We start from the raw sequence: 14,523 nt of genomic DNA, 5'->3' as shown, positions 1-14,523 counted from the left end.
CAGGCAAGCATAGGAGGACTATGGGTGACCAAGTTCGCAGAGGACTGCAAACTAGGGGCTATAATTGACTCTCCGGCTGACACAGACATCCTCCAAAAGGGTCTCACTGAGACAGATACCTGGTGTCAAAATCATGGCCTCAAGCTAAATGCAAAAAAGTGCATAGTCATCCCCTTTGGAAAAAACAAAGTACCCGCAAACTACCACATAGGTGGTAGTCCCCTAAATACGGAAGACGTAATAAGGGATCTGGGGACCCAAGTAGATAGTAATCTCACCTTTGATAATCACATTACCAAAGTGGTTAGAAAATCCTTCTACGTGGCCCACCTAATCACAAAAGGGTTCTCATCCAGATCAAAAGAGGTCACTGTGCCCTTCTACTCATCACTCATCAGACCCATCATAGAGTACAACGCCCCATTTGGGATGTACCTTACAAGACACCTGCAACAGCTGGAAAGACCACAGAAGTACCTCACCAAGAGGATCACTGGCCTCAAACAGATGCCCTATTCAGCTCGACTGAAGAAATTACAGCTGTACTCGGCTGCATACCGCCTACTCAGAGGTGATCTCTGCCTGACATACAAGGCCATGTCCAACCCAGAATTGATGGACATGCTCCACCTAAAGAAAACCTTATCCCCGCGAGCCACATGCTCTAGGGATTTAAACCTCACCACAACAATAAATAGGGCGTGCTGGAGGGATAGATTACTGTCCCAGAGACTTCCCATGCTTTGGAACAAGACCCCAATATACATTAGGCAGAGCTCCGCGCTAACACTCTTCAAAATAAATCTTGACGAGTGGATGGGAAACAGAAAGTTTACCTCAGGGATCACTTCAGTGGCTCTACTGGACAGAGGCACAGGGAACTAATCTAAGGGGGCGGCGAAAGCCAACACATTTTGGCTAGGCTTATAAATGCCTTCAGGCAGGTAGCCTAGTACCTACCTATGAACCTAAGTTTTGCTTTTTGTTGCTACAATGTAAAAAGAAAAGCACCCAGTAACAGAAAAAAGACTTCAATTACAAAGTTGCTGTTATGCTATTTGATAGTGCTGTGTCGATGAGTTAGTGACCACACATAAATATACAAAACATTTTATATAATACTGTAGTAAATCATAAGGATGATGTCTTTCGGCTTTTCCCGGTTAGGGGTCGCCACAGCGGATCTCCGGTCAGCTAATGATTGGCAGTAGATTTTTCACGAACGTCGAGGTGCCAGCTCGACATTCAACCTTCAACGAAGGCACGCCCATTTACGCATGTCTTTCGAATGCCCACCCAACCGCGGGGAGGACATGCAAACTCCATACAGAAGGCACTCCCCACACTCCAGCCGAGAATCAAACGGAAGAACCTCTTGCTATGAGGCAACAACGCTACCGCTGCACCATCTCGGATGACACTCTGAAAAGTGAAAAGGAATGGACATTTAGATTGTTAATCACTGAGCATTTCCTGTGATCCTGGATGAAAAAAATGTACATTTTTTACTGCATTCACTAGTAACTGTACTAGGTGTAGTCAGAGCTGGATCCAGCATTAGGTGACCTAGGCAGTTGCCTAGGGCCCGTGTTGGCTGGGGGGAGATAAAAAATAAAATTGTATGTAAATAAACAAGTCAGAGGGCATCCATAAATATAGTAGGGTTTTAGGACCTTACAGAAGACTTTGAATAAGAACACTGGAGGTCTGTAGGGTCTAACGGAAGACTTTCTATAAGAACACAGGAGGGCTTTAGGGCTGCTGCACTCCTGAGTGTGTACTTCTGTGTATGAGATGTCTGTTGCTAACTATGAACCTGCTGCCTGTTTGCCAGACATCCCCTACTGCATATCACCAGCAGATAGTTTTTTAGGGTTTAAGTAACATAGGCAATTTTATTCTTCAAAGGCAGCAGGTACTGAATTTGTAGATGAAGCACTGAAATGCAAAGTTGTTTACTAGCAGCAACCTCTTCATTACTTGCAGATCTCTTTAATGTAGAATTATTCAGATATCTTTTCCTTATGCAGAGGTTGTGCATATTGACTGTTATTGCTGGATTATAATGACAACAGTTCAATTAGCCTTTTACAGTCAAAATGTACTGGGATGGGTAGCCTTGTCATTATTGGTTCATCTGTTTTGTTTCACGTCTTGCTGGAAAAAAATGTACTCTAACAAATGGTGCTGTATTAAACAAAGAATATAATTAAATATAATCAGGAAGGTGAATCAAAGAACACATGCATTTATGATTGATCCTAAAAATCTATGCAGGGGGCCTATGGTTTCAAAACAGCCCAAAAGTAAACTTAATCCAGTACCGTCTAGATGCATTTTCTATGAATGTGACTTAAGGGCACATACATTTACTGCTGCTCATGCTAAGTCTGTTTTCATTATGAGACTGTTTTGTTTAGCAAATGGCTATCTGTGTTTCTGCTATAAAATCTGAAATAACAGTTTAAAATTAAATTCAAATATCTGTAATCAATTTAGAAATAAAGAAAACAGTATACACACTGACAGGTTTGAATAGTGTTTTATGGTAACTGGGGAGAGAGAGACAGGTAATGGGGCACTGGAATGGCTGTTGGGTATGGATGCCTGTGTGGCTTTGATCCATTACACTGACGCAGACGCATATGACCATGATGGTAAATCTTCAAGACTTGTTGAAGTGCGAACCTGTCAAGATGAAGGCATGGCTTTTATAAGCCTCTGTCCATTATGTCGGACAAGGCAAAGAATAGCTATATCACTCTTACGTTACCTCCCAATATATTTTGTATGTCTTTCTTGTTTATGAGGTCAGCTCTGCACCTTTAATCAACTTCTGACATGATGCATTTATCTAGATATAAATATTATAGCTAGCAGCGTAATACATTTCACAGAGTACCTTTACCAGGTAATAGTCCATGGTACATGAAATGCTTAAAAAAGGAAGTCATGCTCTTACCATAATGTTCCATTTATGTTGTCTATTTTCATTCATCATCAGTGTATGTGACTCGGATCTGACACTCTGATCTGACTCGGCTGCTATTTCAGCTCGTGGAAGCCTACAAACTCTCAAGGTCCTCCCTACCCATGATGGTCTGGTCCCCATTCCCCTCAGATAATACATATGGCTCAATGCAGAAAATAGCAGAAGAAATAGGAAACCCTACAAATTCCCATCACTGGACTTCAACAGCTAAGGAACATAAGGTGTCTAATGTGTCCTCGTGTACTTGCTTCTTCCTATAGGCGAGGGGGGCTCAGAGGGTGGGAGTTGAGGATAAATGAAAATAGATAAAACAGATGGAATGTTATGATAAGAACATAACTTCTTTATCCGCTGTTGTCAATTTTCATTCATCCTAAATGTATAGGACAGTGTCCCAAACTACTTGAACCCTGGGTGGGCCCTAAGGAAGGATGCTCCTGAGAACAGCCGAACCAAAGGCCAATCTTCCCCTTGAAACCAGATCCAATTTATAGTAATTGATAAAGGTATGTGGGTTTGACCAAGTAGTAACTGCACAAATATCATCCATGGAAGCTCTAGATAGGAATACAGTAGAAGTAGCCATGGATCTAGTAGAATGAGCCTCTACATGTCTCTGAAGAGGAATATTCAGCTTTTTGTATACAAAGGAAATACATTTTGTAATCCATCTAGCTATAGAAACTTTAGTGACAGCTTCCCCCAATCTATGATGTGCAAAGGAAACAAAAATTAGATCTCATTTCCTCAAATCCTTCGTACGATGTAAGTAAAACCATAACCACCTGTGTACGTCCAGCAAATGTAACAAGTATTCTCCTTTGTTACTGAAATTTGGAAAGAATATGGGGAGATTAAAGGTCTGGTTACTATTTGATTCTGTCATCACCTTCAGTAGAAAGGAAGCATTGGTACGTAAGGTAACTCTATCCTTATAAAAGACTAATTAAGGAGGTTTTAATGATAAAGCTTGAAGTTCTGATATTCTTCTGGCCAAAGTTATAGCAACCAGAAAGGCTGTCTTCCAAGATAACAATTTTAAATCGCATTTAGCTGCAGGTTCAAAAGGAGACTGAGTCAAGGCTTGTAATACTAGACTTAAATCCCTTGGGGGAATAGGGTCTTTAAAAGGGAGTCTGAGCAGCAGAGTACCCATCAAAAATACTTTGCAAATTTTAGAGGAAGCCAAAGTAGAATTCTTGAATCATACATGGAAATTTGAAATCGCTGCTAGCTGAACCTTAATCATAGATGAACTTGCACCATCATTAAATAACTGAGCTAGAAAATCAAGGACTGGTGAATAGCAGCGCTGAAGGGATCTACGTGATTTTGCTCTACACAAAAGACGAAACATTTCCATTTGCTTTTGCACAATTTTCTGGTGGATGGCTTATGGGACAATAATAAAATGGAATGCACTGGGGAAGAAAGCATAAGTTGCCTGGTGATCAATGGAATTGGAGAAATCATGCGGTCAGTCGGAGGCTTGGAATGTCTGAGTGAACCAGTCCCGTCGGATGGGACAGAAGATGTGGAGTCACATCCAAAATCCAAGGTGGGGACAGAAGATGAGGCCAAAAAAAGAATCACACCTGTCACGGCTAGTAAGGTGCAATGAGGATGACTCTGCTCTTCAATCTAGCTGCTTGCTGTAGAAACTTGGGAATCAAGGGAGTTGGGGGTAGCTGTATAACAGAACAGGGGGGGCCAATCATGGACAAGAAAATCCCTTGGTGACTCCACAGTTGTGGGAACTAAGGCAAAGAAGCTGCTGCATTTGTTGTTTAGGGGAGATGCAGAAAGATCACAGCAAGGCAGACCCCACTGATGGAAGATTATTGCCACCTTGTGGCTGAGGGATCACTAGTGAGGTAGTAGGATGGACCTGCTGAGTTTGTCTGCTATCACACTTGACTTTCCCGGAATGTGCATTGCCATCAGAAAATGATTGGAAGCTATTGCTCATTGCCACACTCTGAGAGCTTCTGGACACAGGGATTAAGATCTGGTTCCTCCTTGTTTGCAGATATACAAAACTAAAGACATATTGTCTGTTTGAATTGTAATTGTCCCAAGACGGAGAGAGTCTTGAAATGCTTGCAACACCAGAAGCACCACTCTCATCTCTAGAACCCTGATATGCAGATTGGCCTCTTTGGGGGACCAAGCTACTTAGACTGTTTTCCCCAGGTAATGCCCTCACCCACCCAACTTGGGAAGCATTGGTGGTCACTATAGCCTTGGGCTGAGGAAGTATGAATGGTTGACCTTGGAGCTGGCAAGACTGTATCCACCATGAGAGGTAACTTTTGCATATTTGAGCCACTCATCTTCACGGACTGAAAAGGGATCACTGTGTTTGGAGCATCCATTGTAATATTCTCATGTGATACCTCTCCAGGGGCACTAGAATTATGGCTGCAGACATTGAACCTAGAGCCTGTAGAACTATTCTGGCTGAAGTCTTCGTACTGCAGATGATCCTGTTGACTTGGTTTCTGATAGTCTATATTAGCGACAGTGGAAGTGACACAACTATGGATTGTGTGTTGAAGACTGCGCCTATGAATTCCATTTTCTGGGTGAGTTGCAAATTTGATTTGTTGTGATTTATGGTGATTACAAGATTTAAAGAAGTTGTTAGTACCTGATCTCTTGCTTGTGCCAACTGATGCCTGGTTGGGGTGATGATAAGCCAATCTCCTAAATATGGAAACACCCAGATTCCCTGCAGGCTTAGATGCGCAGCTACCAGTGCCATGCATTTGGTAAACACCTTAGGGGCTGTGGTGAGACCAAAGAGCAGTAATCTGAATTGACAGTGACTGGCTCCCACTTAGAAGTGTAAGAACCTCTTGGACTGTCTGTTCATCTTTTTATGATAGTATGCATTCTAGAGGTCCATACAGCACATCCAGTCATCCTTTCCAGATAGGGTAGAATGGACTGTACTGTGACCATCTGGAACTTGGTGTGTGTAATCAACTTGTTTAGCTCACTCTCTCTCTTTTGGCTTTTCCCAGTTAGGAGTCGCCACAGCGGATCACATTGTCCGCTCATGATTGGCAGTGGAGTTTTTACGGTGTCAAGTTGCCAGCCCGGCGCCAAACCTTCCACAGAAGGCACACACACGCACGCACTCATGCCTAGGGCCAATTTTAGCGTGCATGTCTTTGGGGATGTGGGAGGAAACCGGAGCACCCGGAGGAAACCCACATGACCACAGGGAGGACATGCAGACTCCGCACAGAAGACACCCCAGCCGAAGATCAACCGGAGAGCCTGATGCAGTATGGCGACAATGCTGACCACTGCACCACTGATCCAAAATTGGTCTCCAGTCCCCTGTCTTCTTTGGAACCAAAAAGAACCTTGAGTAAGTTCTGGATCCTACTTGGTCTGGTGTGACCCCCTGGATGACTCTTTTTGCAAGCATCTGTTGAATTTGTTAAGTTGCTGGCTCACTCTGACTGGGTGGAATATCAGAAAGCTTTGTAATTGATGGGGGTGGGAAGAAGAAGGGTATGGTATATCCTCTGGTAATAATTCTCTGCACCCAGTTGTCACTTGTTATATTTAGCCAGGCCATTTTGGTGCAGCGAAATTCAATCCCAGACTGCCTCCAGAGGAAGAAAATTGGGCCTCCTTTCAGGAGTGTTGACAGGAACTGTCAAAGAAGGTGTCTCTTGACCCTGTATTCTGCGGGCCTCCTCTGCCATGAGGGCATCTTCTACCATTATCATTTCCCCTTCTGCCTCTGGGAGAATTAGTTCAACGTGTGTCTTGGAATGGACCTTGAGATTTCCTGAACCAGATTTTGCGACCTCCCCAATGATGCCTTGAAAAGGTTCATTGTGGGGTCGAAAAATGTACTCCAATGGCAGACAAGGTCTTTCCATCTTTTTCACACCTGGAGAGTGTTTCCTTCATCGTGGGTCTGAAAAGTAAAGAGCCATCAAATGGAGCACTGATGAAAGAAGACTTAAAAGGGTCCACAAAATCATACAGGCATGTCCAGGCATGCCTCCTAATGGATATGTCTGAACCCGCCTCCCATGAGGCGCCTTCTGTAGCACTGGAGATGAGCCTCATGGAGGAGTTCACAATCGATTATAAGGTAGTCAACTGATGCTTGGGCCCCTTTAGTAGTGGTCCTTGCTAAGAAGTTGCAAAGTTCGTGGAGTAGATCCCTTTGCAATCTCATAAAGTGGGTTAGATAATTCAGTGATCGTACAGCAAAAGTCACTGAAGCATACACTTGCTTCCCAAACCTGTCCATGGCCCTAGCCTTCCTATTAAGGGGATGGACAGCTGGACTCTCTTCAGCAAATTCCTTTTTGGTGGCCGCTGCCACAACCATGGCATTAACCGGTATGCCCTTACTCTAATACTGCCTTTCTACTGGAGGTGCCATCATTTTATCAGGTCTCTTGGAGATGGGTTTGTTCGAGTCAGGTTCCTTCAAAGCCTTTCGACAAATTAGATCTACCAACTTGTCACCAGGTGGGCCTACCCAGGAGGTAGATGGGCCAGTCTTGAAAACTTCCAAGTATACCGACTCTTCAGGAGATGGGTTTTGGACAGACCAGCCACCCTTCTGTTTTAGGAGTTCAAGGATGTCTCCAAAGGAGATGTCATCAGGTGGTAATTTGGGTCAGTATCCATCATGAGACACACTTAGGGTGAGTCCATGTGTTTCCACTTAGACCATCTCTTCTTATGGACTTCCTTGGTGGGATGGTCCAGGGAAGTATCAGAAGATTTAAGAATCCCAGACTGGGTAGACTGGAAGCTTTGGACGGTCTGTCCCAGTGACGTGGACTGGTGAGCATCACGTGACAAAATCAGCTGGGTGGTCAAGAGTGGAGCCGAGGGGAAGGACCCACCTGATCTGAAGGCACAGAAAAGACGGTCTTCACTACTTCAGAGGTCAACCTCCCTGGGAAGGAGGAGACCAACGGAGTAAAGCGAGGGAGTCCCTGGTCTGCCAGCACCCTCCTTCCAGCAGTCTGTCTGCCCAAGGAGGAAACCACAGCCAAACTATCTAATGCTGAAGCTCCGAGAGGGACAGAAGGCTCCAAGAACCTCGGAGTCAACTGAGCCCCCTCAGATCCAATATGAAAGCTTCATTTCCAACAGCCATCTGGATCTGAAAAAGTCAGAGATGACAAACTCAGAGTCATTGCCAGATCCGAAGAAACCAGCTTCTTCGGATCCAACACAGATGGGCCAGGAGCACTTGGATCCAATAACTCTGATCCCATACATCAAGTCAGAAGAGAAGGAGTAGATGCGGGTAGAAGTCCCTGATCCAATGGGGTAGGAACTATAAGTGTACCCACTCTGAAGTTGTTCTATGTCCAGTTCCCTCACCATCCTAGCCACATCCGCCTCAGTCAAACTTCTGAAAGAGTGGGAAGATGATAGTCTAGTGGCTTCTCCAGAAAGGGAGAGGGTATCCTAGATTGTGCTGGATCTAATGACAGTGAGTAGACCATCTGAGGAAGAGGCTTCAGATCCGAAGACTTTAGATCTGGGAAAGACTTTATCTTTGAAAAACGAACTCGAGAGCAGTCAACAACCATGTCTGGACACAAACAGTGGCAATTGAGATCTGAGGGGAATGGGGACCAGAGCATCCATGAGTAGGGTGAAGCTTGAGAGTTTTAGGCTTCATGAGCTGAAATAGCATCTGAGTCAGATCCGAGTCCCATACATTGATGATGAATGAAAGTTGACAACAGCAGATCTAGATATTTCCTAATGGTCATGAAATGGGTCTGCTTCATATGTTTGAAATTCCAAAACATCGAACCTCTGACCATCGAAGACCAAAGGATCAAAGTTCCGAAATATCAAACCAACAAAAAAAAATTTTAAACGTGAAAACTTCTGATTTCATGTTTTTGCAGGGGGCAAGCCCCCCTGCACCCCCCAACTACTTAAATATACCAACTCCAAGATTACACTACAGTGAAGAGAATGGGAAAGTTAACGTTCCACACTGCACGGTGATCTCCATTCACAAGTTTCAATATTTCGGAACAGAGGTTCGATGTTCTGGAATTTCGAACATATGAAGTAGACCCCATGAAACACACCCCTGTAAGGCATCAGGATTCAACTTCATATGCTATTATTAGCTGGGCTTTGAATTAGACTCAAATATTTTGTCATACCTGTGTGTTCAAAAACATACTGTTCCAACAAACTAAATAGTAATATCTGTAGAAGCGTTATTTAAGATAGTGCATGGCAGTCCTGTGACAAACTGCAGTAAGCAAAGCTGTAGCCTGAGTGCAGGCCTTTAATGTGATTGTTATGAAAAAGCACCATACAGATAACATGAAGAACAATAACAGTTTGTCATGCTTAACTGTGGGATTTCTTAAGTCAGACAACCAGGACACCAGAAAAATTTCTCACTCATCATTGTCCGTATATTCTCCCACATGTTTATGCCTTTTATTTCTTTATTTTTTAACGTGTATAATGTCGGCAAAATTCTCTACTTGTTATGCCTCATTTGTGGGTAAATATGTGCTAGAGGTCATCCATTTCTGTTTTGCGATATTTTGGTTTTGTGATTTTCTATTATAATTATTCAAATGATAAACTAAAACACATTAGCTCATTAATCAAAATCTTCATTGTCAGAATTTTTTAATTTTCAATTTTTCCTGAAGTTCCATTCATGATAAGTACATGGTCAGCTGTACCATATTACAATTATATGAAAGAACTTAACTTTAATATTCATCAATCATTTTATTAATTACACAAATGAAATCTCTGAACAATTTAAAGCTAAAGGATAAACAATAATTTTAATAGACTGCTTATGTGGTGAAAAGCTGAGCCATAATGCTATTTTATTACTACTTTTGCATAATGTATATTTCTGATGATAGGCCCTGGCAATGGACAACCAGAGTTCAGACAGTAACAGAACATCTAATCACATGAACAGTCACTCAACTACATATTAAGATAAATACAACACACAAACAATTACTATGCAATGATATAAATAATTCATGCTATAGAAGGGTAAACCAAACAATAAATTTGAGCTGCTTTAATTTCAGAAGGTATTTACATCTGAGTCGGTTTGAGAATGTGCATGTTATAAAAACATCATTCCACTGTTTGTAAAAAGGATGGAATCCACCCACAGCTCAACATTCCACTGCACTTGTTTAATTCACTACATGTTGTTATATCAAGTTTTATGCGGCATTAAGAATGGATAACCACTGACAGCATTATCCTTTGATATCAAAAATTCTCTTATTTGAGAGCCATAGATTTTTCACCACTCTACACCTTTCAGTTTTTCCCTACCAAATGCTTTGGTGAAAAGCATGCATACGAGTCCTTTTAAAGGTGATGTTTACCTTAATTTGCTCAAGTGTCTTTTCATCCTTATTCCTCCATGTTGAACATGCTTCCATTAGATCGATCAATCATAATCTGAGATATAAAGGAGAGTTTCTATAATGTTTTCTTGTTTTTATTCACTTTATAAAATAACAGTATACATTTAGAGTACTCATACTAATGTGTCATTCTGTTGAGATCCATGGTGGTGCAGCAGTAGCGTTTTTGCCTCACAGCAAGAGGTTCTCCCGTTCGATTCTTGGCTGGAGTGCAGGGAGTGCCTTCTGTGTGGAGTCTGCATGTCCTCCCCACGGTTAGGTGGGCGTTCGAAAGACATGCGTAAATGGGCATGCCTTCATTGAAGCTTGAACGTCGAGCTGGCACCTTGGCGTTCGTGAAAATCTACTGCCAATCATTAGTGGACCGGAGTTCCGCTGTGGCGACCCTGAACCGGGAAAAGCCGAAAGACAACAACACAACATTAATGCATCAATCTAGAACAGACCAAAATGAACAGCAATGACAATAAATATGCTGTATGACTGCAGGTTTTGTGCAAAGGCTTAAGCACCTCAACATCTTTGTTGTACTGTGTTTGTGACATAGTACGAGTTGTTATGTGCATTTATCAGAGATATACTAAGGGAGTGCTGTGCATACTTTTACATAAACACAACCACAGTACTGGCATGTCCACATTGACAGATCACATAGAACACATGCACAGTACTGGCATGTCCACGTTGACATATTACATAGAACACATGCATAGTACTACAGATTACATAGGACACATGCACAGTACTGGTACATACACAGAGACAGATTACATAGAACACATGCACAGTACTGGCATGCCCACAATGACAGATTACATAGAACAAATGCATAGTACTGCAGATTAGAGAACACATGCTCAGTATCAGCATGTCCACGTTGACAGATTACATAGAACACATGCACAGTACTACAGATTACATAGAACACATGCACAGTACTACAGATTACATAGAACACACGCACAATACTAGCATATCCACAGTGACAGTTTACACAGAACACATGCATAGGCACTGGGGGGGGGTGGAGGGTGAGAGGGGCACTTAGTGATCTAAACAGGGCAATTTTTTATAACTATTTACTACCACAACATAGGTTCACATGGAGAACTTTTTAAGCTTAGCCAGTTCCCTTTTAGTGCTTGATTCTTGAATTAACATTTCCTGATTGGTCTTACCTATCCCGTGGCTGATAATTGTATATTAGCCCTAGTGAGAATAACTGTGATCATTCCATAGATAATTTGAGGGGACCCATATAAGGGATGCAGCATTTAGGAACTGCCTCTATCCATTAGTGGCATGAGGGACAATCCTGGTGTACATTTTCTATTACCCATCCTTAGATCCAAGTTGCATTTGATGGACAGATAAGCTTTGTTTTATTTTTATGGATAGTCTGTTCTGGAACAGTGGTAGCCTCTGTGGTATATATAAATCTCTCCACAACATTCAGTTTAGATACCTGGACTGAGTATTCTGATGGAATTTGGCTTGCTGATGTTCAGTAGGTCCATCTGTATTACTTTGGAGGATGCCTTGTATGCCAGACTTGTCACCTCTAAGCACTCTGTAGGATACTGAGTATAGTAATAAATCTTGGAGGTGGTCCATGCAAGACCTGTTGTTTAGGGCTTGTATCCTTTTAAGTAAGGTATCTCTGAAGGTATTCCAGTTGTTGCATGGGGCTGGACAGATACATGCCAAAGTGGGCATTATACAAAATGATTGACCTAATGAGAGCTTTGTAAAGGGGGACAACAACATCTCTAGATCTAGTCACAATTTGTTTATAAGCTGTGCAATATAGAAAGGCTTTCTTATGACTGTGGGCACATGTTGGTCAAAAGTTAGGTCACGGTACACACAAGTTCCCAAATGCCAAACAATTGGGTCAGTTCTCATAGGGCATTGTCATGATTTTGACACCATTTATTTCTTGGGACAAACCTTTCTGCATGATGGTTAAGTCATTTGGGGATTCAATAACTGCTCCTAGCTTGCAGTCATCTCAAGCTTAGCCAGCCAAAGCCCTTTGGTATATCCTTTTACTTTTGAGATATATATGCCAAACAGAAAAAGTCTCAGCACCTAACCCTGGGGGACTCCATTGGTGACTGGTCTCTTCCGCTATTTTGATCTCCTGCATCCTGTGAGCAAGTTGGCAATTCAGCTAGTGAAGCAAGTGTTTGCTCCTCCTACATTATTCATCTTTTGTACTACACCTGACTAGGGGATTGTGTCAAAAGGCTAGGCCAGGTCAAGGTAATGTGGTGTGAACCATTGCTTTGGTAACAAGAGTAAAGCTTAAAATTTGCCCATGATTTTGAGCCCTTCACATTTTCTCCTGGGCTGTTTTCAAACACATTTTTAGGGTCATGCATACATGTATGCATTCTTTGATTCACCTTCCTGATTGTATTAAATTGTATTCCTTGTATAATACAGAACCAGTTGTTAGATTCTGTTTTAAATTTGTAGTTTTGAACAGTCTTCTAGTAAGCAATGAAGCAAAATGTATGAACCAATGACAAAACTACCCATTTCAGAAAATTTCAACCATAAAAGGCCACTCAAACCTCTGTCATTACAATCCAGCAGTATCAGTAAATATGCAAAATCTTTGCAGAAGTCATCTAAACAATTCCACATTAAAGGGATCTCTAACTAATGAAGAGGTTGCTGCTAGGAAACAATTTTATATTTCATTGTTTCATCTACAAATAAAGTGTCTGTTGCCCTTGAAGAATAAATTGCCTATGTTACATTAAAAAATGATAAGCTAGTAATATTGCAAAAGGGAGTAGATGGCAAACTAATAACAGGTTACTAGGTAATTCCTCCAAAGGAGGACATTCACAGGACTGCAGCATCCACTCCCTTTAAAGTACAACACAGTACAGTATCATCATCCATCTGCATACTGTAGGAGTAGAATCCACAGCCTTCTGCATCAAAAGTAAGGCTATTACCTGTTGTGCTACTGACAATGCAAACAGACTCTGAATAAGCAGCACTAAACTTCTCTTCCCCTGAAGCTCTCAGCAAAATTTATTTATTTATTTAACATTTGCTTACTAGAAAAGTCCAACTTGGAACAAAGCCAATTTTCAGCAGAGGCCCAGGGAGAAATGCTCCAGACGCTTGTCTTTGTAACATAGGAGAAAACAACCAGAGGAAACCCACACAAACACAGGGAGGACATCCAGACTCCACACAGAAGGCACCCCAGCCAAGAATCAAACCAAAAACCTCTTGCTGTGAGGCGACAACACTACCACTGCACCATCCACTTGATATAACTAAATCTCTCAATTTCACAGCTAAAGAAATCTGGAAAAAGCCAAAATTTATTGGGGGGGGGGGGGTCAAAGGCCCAAAAGCAGGGACACATTTTAAATATTGCCTGTATAATCTTAGAATGTTGCTAAAATAGTGTTTTGTGTTACCATGTGTTTACAAAAAAGATAGGAAGAGTGAAACTTAAAGGGCTACCATTATTTAGTGAATTCCATTGTCACTGATTTGCCAGAAAACCACAAATTTTAAGAGTAACAGACTAAACTGGGTAGAGAATGCAGACTCCTGTACCTAAGGTACAGGGTTTGAGCCCAAGTAATTAATAATTCTAACCACCAGCCATAAGTAACTGGAGCATTACACACACACACACACACACACACACACACACACACACACACACACACACACACACACACACACTTGCATGACAACAGAAACAGACCCCTCAGCTGCATGACAACAGAAATGGACCTCTCAGCTGCAAACGTGGATTCTCCTTACCTCAGCCCACATATAAACATAAATGGAGCACAGCCTTGGGGGAAACAGATAAAAAAATCTCCTTGCCAGCCTGCACATAAACTGAGCTTCCGTCCAGCTACAGAAAGAGATAAAAACCTCTCCTTACAAGTCTGCACATAAACAGAGCTTCCTTCCAGTTACAGAAACAGATAAAAACCTCTCCTTACCACCCTCCACATAAACGGAACTTCCTTCCAGCTCTCCATATAAACATAAAAGGAGCACAGCCTTGGAGGAAACAGATAAAAACCTCTTCTTACAAGC

General features: G+C 42.1%; 2 protein-coding genes across 2 annotated transcripts in view; one reads left to right on the top strand and one right to left on the bottom strand.

Annotated features, from left to right (window-relative positions):
* The window catches only part of LOC122794677 (disintegrin and metalloproteinase domain-containing protein 33-like), a 2,280,125-nt gene that overhangs the window by 1,070,034 nt on the left and 1,195,568 nt on the right, over positions 1-14,523 (top strand). The gene's annotated exons all lie outside the window — the stretch shown is intronic.
* Positions 1-14,523, bottom strand: part of LOC122794678 (P2Y purinoceptor 14-like) — a 59,551-nt gene that overhangs the window by 31,363 nt on the left and 13,665 nt on the right. Inside the window, exon 2 of the mRNA XM_044063307.1 lies at positions 10,393-10,468. The gene's annotated coding sequence lies outside the window, so the exon portion shown is untranslated. The remainder of the gene's footprint in view (positions 1-10,392; positions 10,469-14,523) is intronic.

This window comes from Protopterus annectens, chromosome 2.part1 (assembly GCF_019279795.1).
Source record: "Protopterus annectens isolate FY-2018-M chromosome 2.part1, PAN1.0, whole genome shotgun sequence".
NCBI lineage: Eukaryota > Metazoa > Chordata > Ceratodontiformes > Protopteridae > Protopterus > Protopterus annectens.
This window is presented reverse-complemented; position numbering and strand designations above follow the sequence as displayed.